The sequence below is a fragment of the Pseudophryne corroboree genome, chromosome 3 (assembly GCF_028390025.1).
Source record: "Pseudophryne corroboree isolate aPseCor3 chromosome 3, aPseCor3.hap2, whole genome shotgun sequence".
NCBI lineage: Eukaryota > Metazoa > Chordata > Amphibia > Anura > Myobatrachidae > Pseudophryne > Pseudophryne corroboree.
In genome coordinates this window covers 684,778,973-684,794,569 of record NC_086446.1, presented here as the reverse complement: position 1 = coordinate 684,794,569, position 15,597 = coordinate 684,778,973, and the positions used below count along the sequence as shown (strand labels likewise).

Here is a 15,597-nt window from a genome sequence, read left to right as displayed (position 1 = left end):
TTCAGGTGTTACAGGTTAGCTGGGACCTGTTGTTCCTCAATCAGAAGCTACTCTTTCTCCCTTCAGCACATGGTTTCTCTGATACACTCTCTACAGTATCTGAAACAACAAGGAGGGTAATTCCAAGTTGATCGCAGCAGGAACTTTGTTAGCAGTTGGGCAAAACCATGTGCACCGCAGTGGGGGGCAGATATAACATTTGATGAGAGAGTTAGATTTGGCTGTGGTGAGTTCAATCTGCAATCTAATTTGCAGTGTAAAAATAAAGCAGTAAGTATTTACCCTGCACAGAAACAAAATAACCCACCCAAATCTAACTCTCTCTGCACATGTTATATCTGCCCCCCCTGCAGTGCACATGGGCCCTCATTCCGAGTTGTTCGCTCGCAAGCTGCTTTTAGCAGCTTTGCACACGCTAAGCCACCGCCTACTGGGAGTGAATCTTAGCATAGTAAAATTGCGAACGAAAGATTAGCAGAATTGCGAATAGACACTTCTTAGCAGTTTCTGAGTAGCTCCAGACTTACTCGGCATCTGCGATCAGTTCAGTCAGTTTCGTTCCTGGTTTGACGTCACAAACACTCCCAGCGTTCGCCCAGACACTCCCCTGTTTCTTCAGACACTCCCGCGTTTTTCCCAGAAACGGCAGCGTTTTTTCACACACACCCATAAAACGTCCAGTTTCCGCCCAGAAACACCCACTTCCTGTCAATCACATTACAATCACCAGAACGAAGAAAAAACCTCGTAATGCCGTGAGTAAAATTCCTAACTGCATAGCAAATTTACTTGGCGCAGTCGCAGTGCGAACATTGCGCAATTAGCGGAAAATCGCTGCGATACGAAGAAAATTACCGAGCGAACAACTCGGAATGACCACCGCTGTGCACAGGCGTTCCTCCATGCTGGAGCACTCTTCACCTCTGCCCTCTCTGTCTCTCTCCTCCTTTGGGGCCTAATTCTGAGTTGATTGCAGCATCAAATTTGTTAGCAGTTGGGCAAAACCATGTGCACTGCAGGGGGGACAGATATAACATGTGCAGAGAGAGTTAGATTTGGGTGGGGTGTATTCAAACTGAAATCTAAATTGCAGTGTAAAAATAAAGCAGCCAGTATTTATCCTGCACAGAAACAAAATAACCCACCCAAATCCAACTCTCTCTGCATATTTTATATCTGCCCCCCCCCCCCCCCCCGTCCTCTCTGCTGTGCACATGGTTTTGCTCAATTGCTAACAAACTTGCTGCTGCGATCAACTCAGAATTACCCCCTTGGTGCCATAAAATCTCTCTTCCCCTGACAGACACCCCTGATAAGCACCACCCCTTTCCCCATTCTCCAGTCCCTTTGGTTCCTGGGAAAGGAAACCTATTTCCCCATTGGTCAATGACAGTCATGTTTTTTGTAGCCTACTTTGGCGACAGCCATTTTATGTTAACCCATACTTCCCAATTACATATCTCTAGTTTAGCAGCAGCCTGGGTGCACATTTATTTTCTGCCCACCTTCCGCAGCCAGGCGGCCCTGGAATACTAAAATTGTATCTATCTGGGGCACATGGCACCCTGCCTCTAGCTCAGCCCGACCATGGTGTTGCCCTTCCTCAAGGTTATAATGTGTCTCAGGTTTCTAACTGCCATTTCAGGCAACTGCCACTCATCTCTCCTCTCTCCAACTGTCACTTTATTGCACCTAGTGGATTTGGTGGCACTACTCCTCTGCAGCAGTGCATCCCACAGACAAAAGAGAGTGAGACCTTGTGACTGTGAAGTATCACATATATCTCTTTAAAATCAGGACCTGAAAATCTTCTCTAAAATGATGGCTGCTTAGCTTCAGTCTCTACTTCCCAAAATGGTGCACCCTGCCAAACAGGCTTTGTTAAAGGTCGGCATTCTGTGCACAATAATCGTATACTACTTGTTGCGCAGATTTAAGCACATCCAGATGAAGAAAGGTGGAAAATAATATTAGTAAGCTGTTATGCAGCCAAACTCTTTGACTGGTGTCCTGGACCCATCTTCTCTGTATTATTCATCACCAGAGGTTTGTGTCAGATTTTATTTTATACATGTGCTTAATACTTTGGGGTTTGTTCATGAAGCAGTGAAAAAGAGTGGAGAAGTGAGCCAGTGAAGAAGTTGTCCATAGCAACCAATCAGCTTTTAAGTAACATTTATCAAATGCTTTTGGTAAAATGATACGTAGCAGCTGATTGGTTGCCATGAGCAACTTCTCCACTGGCTTACTTCTCCACACTCTTCATTGTTACATGAATATACCCCTTTGCACTGTGACACCACTGCCTTTCTGACCATTTAGTCCCTGATCACAGGCCCATTTAAGCTTTACAGGGGTATCAGACAGGGCTGATCCCCTGCAATACAAAAGAGAGACAGGGTTGATCCCCTGTCTCTCCTATTATTTAATTTGCTGCTATATCCCTTGATGAGACATTGTCTTGCCATAATGTAGACTACTTCGGTTCTGGTATGAATGGTCGACCATGTTAAGGTCGACAGTCATTAGGTTGACCACTATTGGTCGACACTGATACTGTCGACATGAACAAATAGTCGACACATGGGCATGGTCGACATGGGCAGGTTGACATGAAAAGGTCGACATGATTTTTGAACTGTTTTTGGTGTAATTTTTTCTGTAACATGACCAGGAACCCAAATTAGTGTACTGCGTCCCCTTGCATGGCTCACTTCGCTTGCCATGCTGCGCGCAAGGTGCCTCGCTCCTATACCGCTGCACTGCACAAGTTACAATTCCCAATCGTAGTCTACGTGGATGGTAAAGTATGAAAAAGTTAAAAATCTAATTTCTCTTACGTCCTAGGGGATACTGAGAATCCATTTAGTACCATGGCAGTGGCGCACCCAGGGGGGGTTTCCGAGCACCCAGAAACCCCCCTCTACCCAAAAAAAAATATTTTTTTTTTTGCTGCATGAGTATTATTAATGGCTGTCTAGCGTCCTCTGCAGCCTGCTGTCTTCCTGGTGGCACTTGTGAGTGCTTAATAAAAGTTTACTTTATATTAATTATAGTACATACAGTATATATCCATGTGCATGCATATATATATATACACATGTATGTATATACATACATATAAACACACACACACACACACACACACACACACACACACACACACACACACTATATATACATGTGTATATATACATGTACTGTGTGTATATATATATATATATATATATATATATGCATGTTTAGTATGCTATGTATATGTGTGTATATATATATATATAGGTGTATATACGGTATATATATATATATATATATGTATATATATATAACATCTCATATCCACGTAGCAACATACTGTAGACAGGACCAGCACATTGTAATTTTGTCAAAATGCCGTATTTACTCCATATAAGTGAATAAAGATACAAGGCTCGTCATATACTCATCGTTTGGCAAGCACAGGAAAGCACAGTAGACCTCCCAAACAGCCGTTTTCGGACTTAATCCATCATCAGGGGAACAGTCATCAAAGTGCCATAGTGCGTTGTGCAAAGAATGCCTGTATAAAGTGCCAAAACCATGTTCACTTGTGTGCTCTATTTAAGCACACCTAATGACGCTTACCTGCCACACCTGAAGTCACCATCATCACTCCCCGCCGCTCAGAACTATCTCCCCGCCCGGCCGGGACCCACCGCCGCCGGAGCGCACGCCAATGACCCACATGACACGCACGCGTCGCCCAACCGGAAGTCCGGACCCGTGGAACGCATCATGCGCTCCACCGACGGCGCAGCCACCAGCCCCGCAAGGAAACCACATTCCGAGCAACCAGGGTGCATGCCCGGGACCCGGTGCCACAGATTGCGTCAATAACAGTATATGAATAACATATCAAATACCATAACCGTATTCACCACCTAACTAACTAAGTGAAGACCCCTCAATACTATCCTGCATCAGGTCCATAGGTTAATAAGATGTCACCATTCAATATCGGGGGAAAAAAGGGGGGAAAAAAACCATAAGATACCTCGATGCAGGACAGTATTAACTAGAGATGAGCGGGTTCGGTTCCTCTGAATCCGAACCCGCCCGAACTTCATGTTTTTTTTCACGGGTCCGAGCGACTCGGATCTTCCCGCCTTGCTCGGTTAACCCGAGCGCGCCCGAACGTCATCATCCCGCTGTCGGATTCTCGCGAGGCTCGGATTCTATCGCGAGACTCGGATTCTATATAAGGAGCCGCGCGTCGCCGCCATTTTCACACGTGCATTGAGAGTCATAGGGAGAGGACGTGGCTGGCGTCCTCTCCGTTTAGAGAAGAGAGAGACACAGTAGAGACGAGAGAGACACAGTAGTAGTAATTTTGGGGAGCATTATTAGGAGGAGTACTACTATACTACTATACTACTTGCTGAAGTGATATAGATTAGATAGTGTGACTGTAAGTGTATTGTATTATCTGACTTGTGGGGGAGACACTGACAGTGGGGAGCAGTTAGAGTCTGAGAGCAGGACTCAGGAGTACATATAACGTACAGTGCACACTTTTGCTGCCAGAGTCAGTGCCACACTGCCATTGTTGTGACCACACTGACCACCAGTATAATAATATATTTTGTGATTGTCTGCTTAGGACTCGGAGTACTAGTTGCAAGTTGCAACGTGAGTGACCTGACCACCAGTTTAATAATCAATCACCACCAGTTTAATATATATATATATATATATATATATATATAATTGTATATAATATATATATATATATAATATTGTATACCACCTACCCGTGGTTTTTTTTTTTTTTCATTCTTCTTTATACATACTACTATAGTAGCTTACTGTAGCAGTCTGCGGTGCTGCTGACCTGACAGTGTCCAGCAGGTCCGTCATCAGTCATTACATAATAAATATATATAGTACCTGTCCGGCTGCAGTACTAGTGATATTATATTGATTTCATCTCATTATCAATAATTTATCATCCAGTCTAGACTCTATATTAGCAGCAGACACAGTACGTTAGTCCACGGCTGTAGCTACCTCTGTGTCGGCACTCGGCAGTCCATCCATAATTGTATACCACCTACCCGTGGTTTTTTTTTCTTCTTTCTTCTTTGTACATACTACTATAGTATAGTAGCTTACTGTAGCAGTCTGCGGTGCTGCTGAGCTGACAGTGTCCAGCAGGTCCGTCATCAGTCATCATTACCTAATAAATATATTATCTACCTGTCCGGCTGCAGTACTAGTGATATTATATATACATACATATATATATTGATTTCATCTCATTATCAATCATCCAGTCTATATTAGCAGCAGACACAGTACGTTAGTCCACGGCTGTAGCTACCTCTGTGTCGGCACTCGGCAGTCCATCCATAATTGTATACCACCTACCCGTGGTTTTTTTTTTTCTTTCTTCTTTGTACATACTACTATAGTATAGTAGCTTACTGTAGCAGTCTGCGGTGCTGCTGAGCTGACAGTGTCCAGCAGGTCCGTCATCAGTCATCATTACCTAATAAATATATTATCTACCTGTCCGGCTGCAGTACTAGTGATATTATATATACATACATATATATATTGATTTCATCTCATTATCAATCATCCAGTCTATATTAGCAGCAGACACAGTACGTTAGTCCACGGCTGTAGCTACCTCTGTGTCGGCACTCGGCAGTCCATCCATAATTGTATACCACCTACCCGTGGTTTTTTTTTTCTTTCTTCTTTGTACATACTACTATAGTATAGTAGCTTACTGTAGCAGTCTGCGGTGCTGCTGAGCTGACAGTGTCCAGCAGGTCCGTCATCAGTCATCATTACCTAATAAATATATTATCTACCTGTCCGGCTGCAGTACTAGTGATATTATATATACATACATATATATATTGATTTCATCTCATTATCAATCATCCAGTCTATATTAGCAGCAGACACAGTACGTTAGTCCGCGGCTGTAGCTACCTCTGTGTCGGCACTCGGCAGTCCATCCATAATTGTATACCACCTACCCGTGGTTTTTTTCTTTTTTTTCTTCTTTGTACATACTACTATAGTATAGTAGCTTACTGTAGCAGTCTGCGGTGCTGCTGAGCTGACAGTGTCCAGCAGGTCCGTCATCAGTCATCATTACCTAATAAATATATTATCTACCTGTCCGGCTGCAGTACTAGTGATATTATATATACATACATATATATATTGATTTCATCTCATTATCAATCATCCAGTCTATATTAGCAGCAGACACAGTACGTTAGTCCACGGCTGTAGCTACCTCTGTGTCGGCACTCGGCAGTCCATCCATAATTGTATACCACCTACCCGTGGTTTTTTTTTTTTCTTTCTTCTTTGTACATACTACTATAGTATAGTAGCTTACTGTAGCAGTCTGCGGTGCTGCTGAGCTGACAGTGTCCAGCAGGTCCGTCATCAGTCATCATTACCTAATAAATATATTATCTACCTGTCCGGCTGCAGTACTAGTGATATTATATATACATACATATATATATTGATTTCATCTCATTATCAATCATCCAGTCTATATTAGCAGCAGACACAGTACGTTAGTCCACGGCTGTAGCTACCTCTGTGTCGGCACTCGGCAGTCCATCCATAATTGTATACCACCTACCCGTGGTTTTTTTCTTTCTTCTTTGTACATACTACTATAGTATAGTAGCTTACTGTAGCAGTCTGCGGTGCTGCTGAGCTGACAGTGTCCAGCAGGTCCGTCATCAGTCATCATTACCTAATAAATATATTATCTACCTGTCCGGCTGCAGTACTAGTGATATTATATATACATACATATATATATTGATTTCATCTCATTATCAATCATCCAGTCTATATTAGCAGCAGACACAGTACGTTAGTCCACGGCTGTAGCTACCTCTGTGTCGGCACTCGGCAGTCCATCCATAAGTATACTAGTATCCATCCATCTCCATTGTTTACCTGAGGTGCCTTTTAGTTGTGCCTATTAAAATATGGAGGACAAAAATGTTGAGGTTCCAAAATTAGGGAAAGATCAAGATCCACTTCCACCTCGTGCTGAAGCTGCTGCCACTAGTCATGGCAGAGACGATGAAATGCCAGCAACGTCGTCTGCCAAGGCCGATGCCCAATGTCATAGTAGAGAGCATGTCAAATCCAAAACACCAAATATCAGTAAAAAAAGGACTCCAAAACCTAAAATAAAATTGTCGGAGGAGAAGCGTAAACTTGCCAATATGCCATTTACCACACGGAGTGGCAAGGAACGGCTGAGGCCCTGGCCTATGTTCATGGCTAGTGGTTCAGCTTCACATGAGGATGGAAGCACTCAGCCTCTCGCTAGAAAACTGAAAAGACTCAAGCTGGCAAAAGCACCGCAAAGAACTGTGCGTTCTTCGAAATCCCAAATCCACAAGGAGAGTCCAATTGTGTCGGTTGCGATGCCTGACCTTCCCAACACTGGACGTGAAGAGCATGCGCCTTCCACCATTTGCACGCCCCCTGCAAGTGCTGGAAGGAGCACCCGCAGTCCAGTTCCTGATAGTCAGATTGAAGATGTCAGTGTTGAAGTACACCAGGATGAGGAGGATATGGGTGTTGCTGGCGCTGGGGAGGAAATTGACCAGGAGGATTCTGATGGTGAGGTGGTTTGTTTAAGTCAGGCACCCGGGGAGACACCTGTTGTCCGTGGGAGGAATATGGCCGTTGACATGCCTGGTGAAAATACCAAAAAAATCAGCTCTTCAGTGTGGAGGTATTTCAACAGAAATGCGGACAACAGGTGTCAAGCCGTGTGTTGCCTTTGTCAAGCTGTAATAAGTAGGGGTAAGGACGTTAACCACCTCGGAACATCCTCCCTTATACGTCACCTGCAGCGCATTCATAATAAGTCAGTGACAAGTTCAAAAACTTTGGGTGACAGCGGAAGCAGTCCACTGACCAGTAAATCCCTTCCTCTTGTAACCAAGCTCACGCAAACCACCCCACCAACTCCCTCAGTGTCAATTTCCTCCTTCCCCAGGAATGCCAATAGTCCTGCAGGCCATGTCACTGGCAATTCTGACGAGTCCTCTCCTGCCTGGGATTCCTCCGATGCATCCTTGCGTGTAACGCCTACTGCTGCTGGCGCTGCTGTTGTTGCTGCTGGGAGTCGATGGTCATCCCAGAGGGGAAGTCGGAAGACCACTTGTACTACTTCCAGTAAGCAATTGACTGTCCAACAGTCCTTTGCGAGGAAGATGAAATATCACAGCAGTCATCCTGCTGCAAAGCGGATAACTGAGGCCTTGACAACTATGTTGGTGTTAGACGTGCGTCCGGTATCCGCCGTTAGTTCACAGGGAACTAGACAATTTATTGAGGTAGTGTGCCCCCGTTACCAAATACCATCTAGGTTCCACTTCTCTAGGCAGGCGATACCGAAAATGTACACAGACCTCAGAAAAGATTCACCAGTGTCCTAAAAAATGCAGCTGTACCCAATGTCCACTTAACCACGGACATGTGGACAAGTGGAGCAGGGCAGGGTCAGGACTATATGACTGTGACAGCCCACTGGGTAGATGTATGGACTCCCGCCGCAAGAACAGCAGCGGCGGCACCAGTAGCAGCATCTCGCAAACGCCAACTCTTTCCTAGGCAGGCTACGCTTTGTATCACCGCTTTCCAGAATACGCACACAGCTGAAAACCTCTTACGGCAACTGAGGAAGATCATCGCGGAATGGCTTACCCCAATTGGACTCTCCTGTGGATTTGTGGCATCGGACAACGCCAGCAATATTGTGTGTGCATTAAATATGGGCAAATTCCAGCACGTCCCATGTTTTGCACATACCTTGAATTTGGTGGTGCAGAATTTTTAAAAAAACGACAGGGGCGTGCAAGAGATGCTGTCGGTGGCCAGAAGAATTGCGGGACACTTTCGGCGTACAGGCACCACGTACAGAAGACTGGAGCACCACCAAAAACTACTGAACCTGCCCTGCCATCATCTGAAGCAAGAAGTGGTAACGAGGTGGAATTCAACCCTCTATATGCTTCAGAGGTTGGAGGAGCAGCAAAAGGCCATTCAAGCCTATACAATTGAGCACGATATAGGAGGTGGAATGCACCTGTCTCAAGTGCAGTGGAGAATGATTTCAACGTTGTGCAAGGTTCTGATGCCCTTTGAACTTGCCACACGTGAAGTCAGTTCAGACACTGCCAGCCTGAGTCAGGTCATTCCCCTCATCAGGCTTTTGCAGAAGAAGCTGGAGACATTGAAGGAGGAGCTAACACGGAGCGATTCCGCTAGGCATGTGGGACTTGTGGATGGAGCCCTTAATTCGCTTAACAAGGATTCACGGGTGGTCAATCTGTTGAAATCAGAGCACTACATTTTGGCCACCGTGCTCGATCCTAGATTTAAAGCCTACCTTGGATCTCTCTTTCCGGCAGACACAAGTCTGCTGGGGTTGAAAGACCTGCTGGTGAGAAAATTGTCAAGTCAAGCGGAACGCGACCTGTCAACATCTCCTCCTTCACATTCTCCCGCAACTGGGGGTGCGAGGAAAAGGCTCAGAATTCCGAGCCCACCCGCTGGCGGTGATGCAGGGCAGTCTGGAGCGACTGCTGATGCTGACATCTGGTCCGGACTGAAGGACCTGACAACGATTACGGACATGTCGTCTACTGTCACTGCATATGATTCTCTCACCATTGAAAGAATGGTGGAGGATTATATGAGTGACCGCATCCAAGTAGGCACGTCACACAGTCCGTACTTCTACTGGCAGGAAAAAGAGGCAATTTGGAGGCCCTTGCACAAACTGGCTTTATTCTACCTAAGTTGCCCTCCCACAAGTGTGTACTCCGAAAGAGTGTTTAGTGCCGCCGCTCACCTTGTCAGCAATCGGCGTACGAGGTTACATCCAGAAAATGTGGAGAAGATGATGTTCATTAAAATGAATTATAATCAATTCCTCCGTGGAGACATTGACCAGCAGCAATTGCCTCCACAAAGTACACAGGGAGCTGAGATGGTGGATTCCAGTGGGGACGAATTGATAATCTGTGAGGAGGGGGATGTACACGGTGATATATCGGAGGATGATGGTGAGGTGGACATCTTGCCTCTGTAGAGCCAGTTTGTGCAAGGAGAGATTAATTGCTTCTTTTTTGGTGGGGGTCCAAACCAACCCGTCATTTCAGTCACAGTCGTGTGGCAGACCCTGTCACTGAAATGATGGGTTGGTTAAAGTGTGCATGTCCTGTTTATACAACATAAGGGTGGGTGGGAGGGCCCAAGGACAATTCCATCTTGCACCTCTTTTTTCTTTAAGTTTTCTTTGCGTCATGTGCTGTTTGTGGAATGTTTTTTGGAAGGGCCATCCTGCGTGACACTGCAGTGCCACTCCTAGATGGGCCCGGTGTTTGTGTCGGCCACTAGGGTCGCTTATCTTACTCACACAGCTACCTCATTGCGCCTCTTTTTTTCTTTGCGTCATGTGCTGTTTGGGGAGGGTTTTTTGGAAGGGACATCCTGCGTGACACTGCAGTGCCACTCCTAGATGGGCTCGGTGTTTGTGTCGGCCACTAGGGTCGCTTATCTTACTCACACAGCTACCTCATTGCGCTTCTTTTTTTCTTTGCGTCATGTGCTGTTTGGGGAGGGTTTTTTGGAAGGGACATCCTGCGTGACACTGCAGTGCCACTCCTAGATGGGCCCGGTGTTTGTGTCGGCCACTAGGGTCGCTTATCTTACTCACACAGCTACCTCATTGCGCCTCTTTTTTTCTTTGCGTCATGTGCTGTTTGGGGAGGGTTTTTTGGAAGGGACATCCTGCGTGACACTGCAGTGCCACTCCTAGATGGGCCCGGTGTTTGTGTCGGCCACTAGGGTCGCTAATCTTACTCACACAGCTACCTCATTGCGCCTCTTTTTTTCTTTGCGTCATGTGCTGTTTGGGGAGGGTTTTTTGGAAGGGACATCCTGCGTGACACTGCAGTGCCACTCCTAGATGGGCCCGGTGTTTGTGTCGGCCACTAGGGTCGCTTATCTTACTCACACAGCTACCTCATTGCGCCTCTTTTTTTCTTTGCGTCATGTGCTGTTTGGGGAGGGTTTTTTGGAAGGGACATCCTGCGTGACACTGCAGTGCCACTCCTAGATGGGCCCGGTGTTTGTGTCGGCCACTAGGGTCGCTTAGCTTAGTCATCCAGCGACCTAGGTGCAAATTTTAGGACTAAAAATAATATTGTGAGGTGTGAGGTATTCAGAATAGACTGAAAATGAGTGTAAATTATGGTTTTTGAGGTTAATAATACTTTGGGATCAAAATGACCCCCAAATTCTATGATTTAAGCTGTTTTTTAGTGTTTTTTAAAAAAAACACCCGAATCCAAAACACACCCGAATCCGACAAAAAAAATTCGGTGAGGTTTTGCCAAAACGCGGTCGAACCCAAAACACGGCCGCGGAACCGAACCCAAAACCAAAACACAAAACCCGAAAAATCTCCGGCGCTCATCTCTAGTATTAACGGAGCTAACATCATGTACTACCTAAAACATGGAGAATGATAACGAAACAACCTATTAATTAAGCCCAGAATCAACACATTTGTTCATTATACATAACCATATATCGCTAATGGGATCTTCAATCTATCACCAGCGCCAGTCCTACAAAAAAGAGGCAAATGAGCATTCCTCATTTAGTCCATTAGGGACCATCGCATCCAGCATGTAAATCCACCGGCATTCCTGTTGTAATAGCAGTCTATGCCTATCTCCTCCTCTTCTCAAAGGTGGTACATGGTCTATAGGCATACATTTAAATTCACTTAATTTGTGTCCCATGGCCACAAAGTGTCTAGCCACCGGTGGCGTGCTTCCATCCATTTTCTGATACGCCTTTTTTATAGAGGATCTATGCATGGCTATCCTCTCCTTCAACATCCGTATCGTTTTCCCTATATAGATTTTCCCACAGGGACAAAGGATCATATATGTCACAAATTTAGTGTCACACGACATCCGGAATCGTAACGGGTACACTGTTCCTTTAGTAGGATGACTGCATGTCTTTCCTGTCATCATAAAGCTGCAATTCACACAGCCATGGCACTTAAAGGCACCCTTTTGTAACTGCAGCCATCTGTTACCCCTACCCACTCTGGGGCTGATGTCGGAAAAGGTCACCTCCTCTTTCAGATTATGGCTACGACGGTAGCCAAATAAAGGTGTCTCTTCGCAGAAGTGTTTCATCACTGGATCGGTCTGCAATATATGCCAGTGTTTCAAGATAGATTGACGAGCCTTACTTGAGGAAATCGAATATGTGCTGGCATACACCATTCTGTTACTCTTTGGTCTCTGTTGGGGTTTCAATAATTCTTCCCGGGATAGTTGCAAACAACATGTTATCACCTCTTTCACTTCCCTTGCATCATAACCCCTATCAACAAATTTGTCACCCATAGATTGTAGGGCCTCAGGTAATGCAGCTCTATCAGAGACAATTCTTGCGACCCGAATCAGTTGCGAGTACGGTAGTCCTTTCTTTAACGCTACCGGATGAAAGTTTGACGCAAGCAGGAGAGAGTTTTTGTCAGTGGGCTTCCTATACATGCCAGTCGTCAATGTCCCATGTTGTATGCGCACCAAAACATCCAAATAATTAATCTCAACATCACTACTGGCACTGGTGAATTTGATAGATCCCGGTAATTTGTTAAGCTTATCTTCAAAATCATCTAATAGTTTCTGTCCACCAGTCCACAGCATGAATAAGTCGTCAATAAAACGTACATAAAACTTTATATGCCGTGAAAATATGGGATCGCCCATGATATGTAATAACTCATACTGGTACATAAAAATATTGGCGTAGGATGGGGCCATATTAGACCCCATCGCCGTACCCTTGAGCTGCAAAAAAAATTAATTATTAAATAAGAAGTAGTTCTTATGAAGAACTACTTCAATCAATAACATTAAAAATTCCAATGGTGGACCTTCATACTGTGGACTGTGGCCAACAACATTTCTGACAGCAGCAATGCCTTCCTCATGACCAATATTCGTGTATAAACTGGTGACATCTAGTGTCACCAGTATACATCCAGGTACCAGTGGACCGGTGGCTCTTAATTTACACAAAAAGTCTGTAGTGTCCCTGATGTAATAAGGTGTGGTCTGGACCACCGGTTGCAAATGGTGGTCAATATACTGGGATATAGGTTGACCCAAAGATCCCCTCGAGGATATTATGGGCCTACCCGGAGGTTTATCTAGCGTTTTGTGCACTTTAGGTAGCACATAAATTAATGGGATTATAGGAAATTCTTGTGTCAAAAAGTCAACCGTCATTTCATCAACCCAGTTATTAGACCTACCCAAGAGAATGATGGAATCAATCTCTCTCTTAAAACGCTCAATCGGATCACCGGGCAGAAGTTTATAGCATGTGACGTCAGAGAGTTGGCGTGATATCTCATCAATATAATCCAGTCTGTCCATTAAGACAATCGCCCCGCCCTTATCGGCGGGGCGTATGACTATTCCTGGATTGTCACGTAGGCTCTTAACAGCCTCCGTTTCCTGTCTAGACATATTAGAGAACCGTAGCCTAGTGTTTTGTATGGAGGATAAAGTTTCACTCCGTACAAGCCTCATAAACGTTTCTATAGAGGCATTTGTTGCCGGTGGCTCAAAGGTACTCTTACCCCTAAACAGTGTGAGCTTTCCCTCTTGTTCCCCTTTCTTGAAAAAATGATTTTTAAGCCTTAACTGTCTTTGAAATTTGTACAATTCAACTTCACAATTAAATTTATTTTGACGATATGTCTGTACATGAGTTAATCCCTTGGATAAGACAGATATCTCTAAATCAGTAGGGGAATAGGTCGATAAGTTCAACACTGCTACCTCCTGCCTCCCCTCTGACCTTTTCCTGTGGCTTTTGTGCCTCTGCCCTCCCCGTCTGCAAGGTTTTTTGGATTTCTGCTGCCCCTCACATAACTCCTGGTATTTGCTCTTTCGCCTAAAAAAGACGTCGAGCTCTTACCCTGGGCAGAAGTGTCTGAGTCACTATGTGACGTCTGAGATTCTAAATCAGTAAAGTGCATATCATTCCTCCTCCTATATCCCTGTCCCGTTCTCCAAGGTCTACGATTCAATGGAGAAAAAACCCAGGGATACACCCTAAGCTCCTTGTAATCATCCTTAACCTTTTTATACTTGGTCTTCTTAAAGGCTAACAATTCATTTTTGAATGAGACCAAACTCTCGTCAAGTTGTGCCAACCAGTCCACTGTGCTGTCAGCTTTTAAAATAGCAAGACCCTGGGCTTCACACAAAGTTATTTCCCGTTTTACATTGTCTATGTCAGAATTTACTTGTTGTACAATTAGCACCATTAAATCAAAGCTGCACTGATTTAGTATCTGGCACCACTGCCTGCAAAATTCTTTACTATTGCGCCCAATAGTCGGTTGGTTCCTAATCCTCAACCCTCTCGGGATGAGGTTCTCCTTATGATACTGGGAAAGCGTTAAACCATGCAATTCTAATTCAATCAACCGCTTGCGTAATTTAAGCAAATCACTATTTACTTCGGCTGGTAATCTACATCAAAAGCAAGCTGATCAGTTGTGCTAAATAAAATACGACTGACATCTTTCTCAAGAAATCTCTTGGTTCCTGTAAGATTACCAATATCATTCTCCATCATATACCGAGTGAAAAACTAATCAAGTGCACTCCAAAAGAAACCAACATTAAACTCGGTGGAGCGCATGATACATGGACCTGATGGTTTTACTGGAACCCTACTCTGAACCTAAGGACTCTGCAATCTCCCCGTTTTGTGTTCTCTTCTAGGGGTGGACTATTCCACCCTGGGTAATCCTACGCAGAGCGCCTAAGATGGCTGCCGCACCTGGTACCTTGTGAGGGTGGAATACACAACCCCTGGAGGTTATTACCCAAAATGCTTACACCAACCCTGCATTATGCTTTCTGTCTTTATTGTCTGTGTGGTTTATCTTTTGATGTAATACTTAAATCTTCTGTATTATGTGCATTGTTTGAGTTCTAGTTGGCGCCGCGGATGGCTGCCTCGGTGCTGCTCTGCCAAGCAGCCTTTGTGTTTAGTCCTACATGTATAATATGTCTAATATGTTGAGTCTATTGTACAGTTGCAATGTGCAGTATCAACTCATACGTGTAATGTGTGTAATGTATGCTATGTTCTTCCCCCTTCGTATGCTATGTATTCCCCCTTCATGTTGCTGCTTGGCGATGCATTGTACCACAAAGAATTCCTAGTGTACGTGAGTACACCTGGCCAATAAAGCTGATTCTGATTCTGATTCTGATGCGTTCCACGGGTCCGGACTTCCGGTTGGGCGACGCGTGCGTGTCGCGCACCCGGACTTCCGGCCATGTGGGTCATTGGCGTGCGCTCCGGCGGCGGTGGGTCCCGGCCGGGCGGGGAGATAGTTCTGAGCGGCGGGGAGTGATGACGGTGACTTCAGGTGTGGCAGGTAAGCGTCATTAGGTGTGCTTAAATAGAGCATACAAGTGAACATGG

At 45.0% G+C, this 15,597-nt stretch overlaps 1 long non-coding RNA gene across 1 annotated transcript in view; it reads left to right on the top strand.

Annotated features, from left to right (window-relative positions):
• Window positions 1-1,710: 1,710 nt before the first annotated feature.
• Window positions 1,711-15,597, top strand: part of LOC135058171 (uncharacterized) — a 32,712-nt gene continuing 18,825 nt past the window's right edge. The window contains exon 1 of the long non-coding RNA XR_010244654.1: window positions 1,711-2,046. This is a non-coding gene — a long non-coding RNA (uncharacterized LOC135058171). The remainder of the gene's footprint in view (window positions 2,047-15,597) is intronic.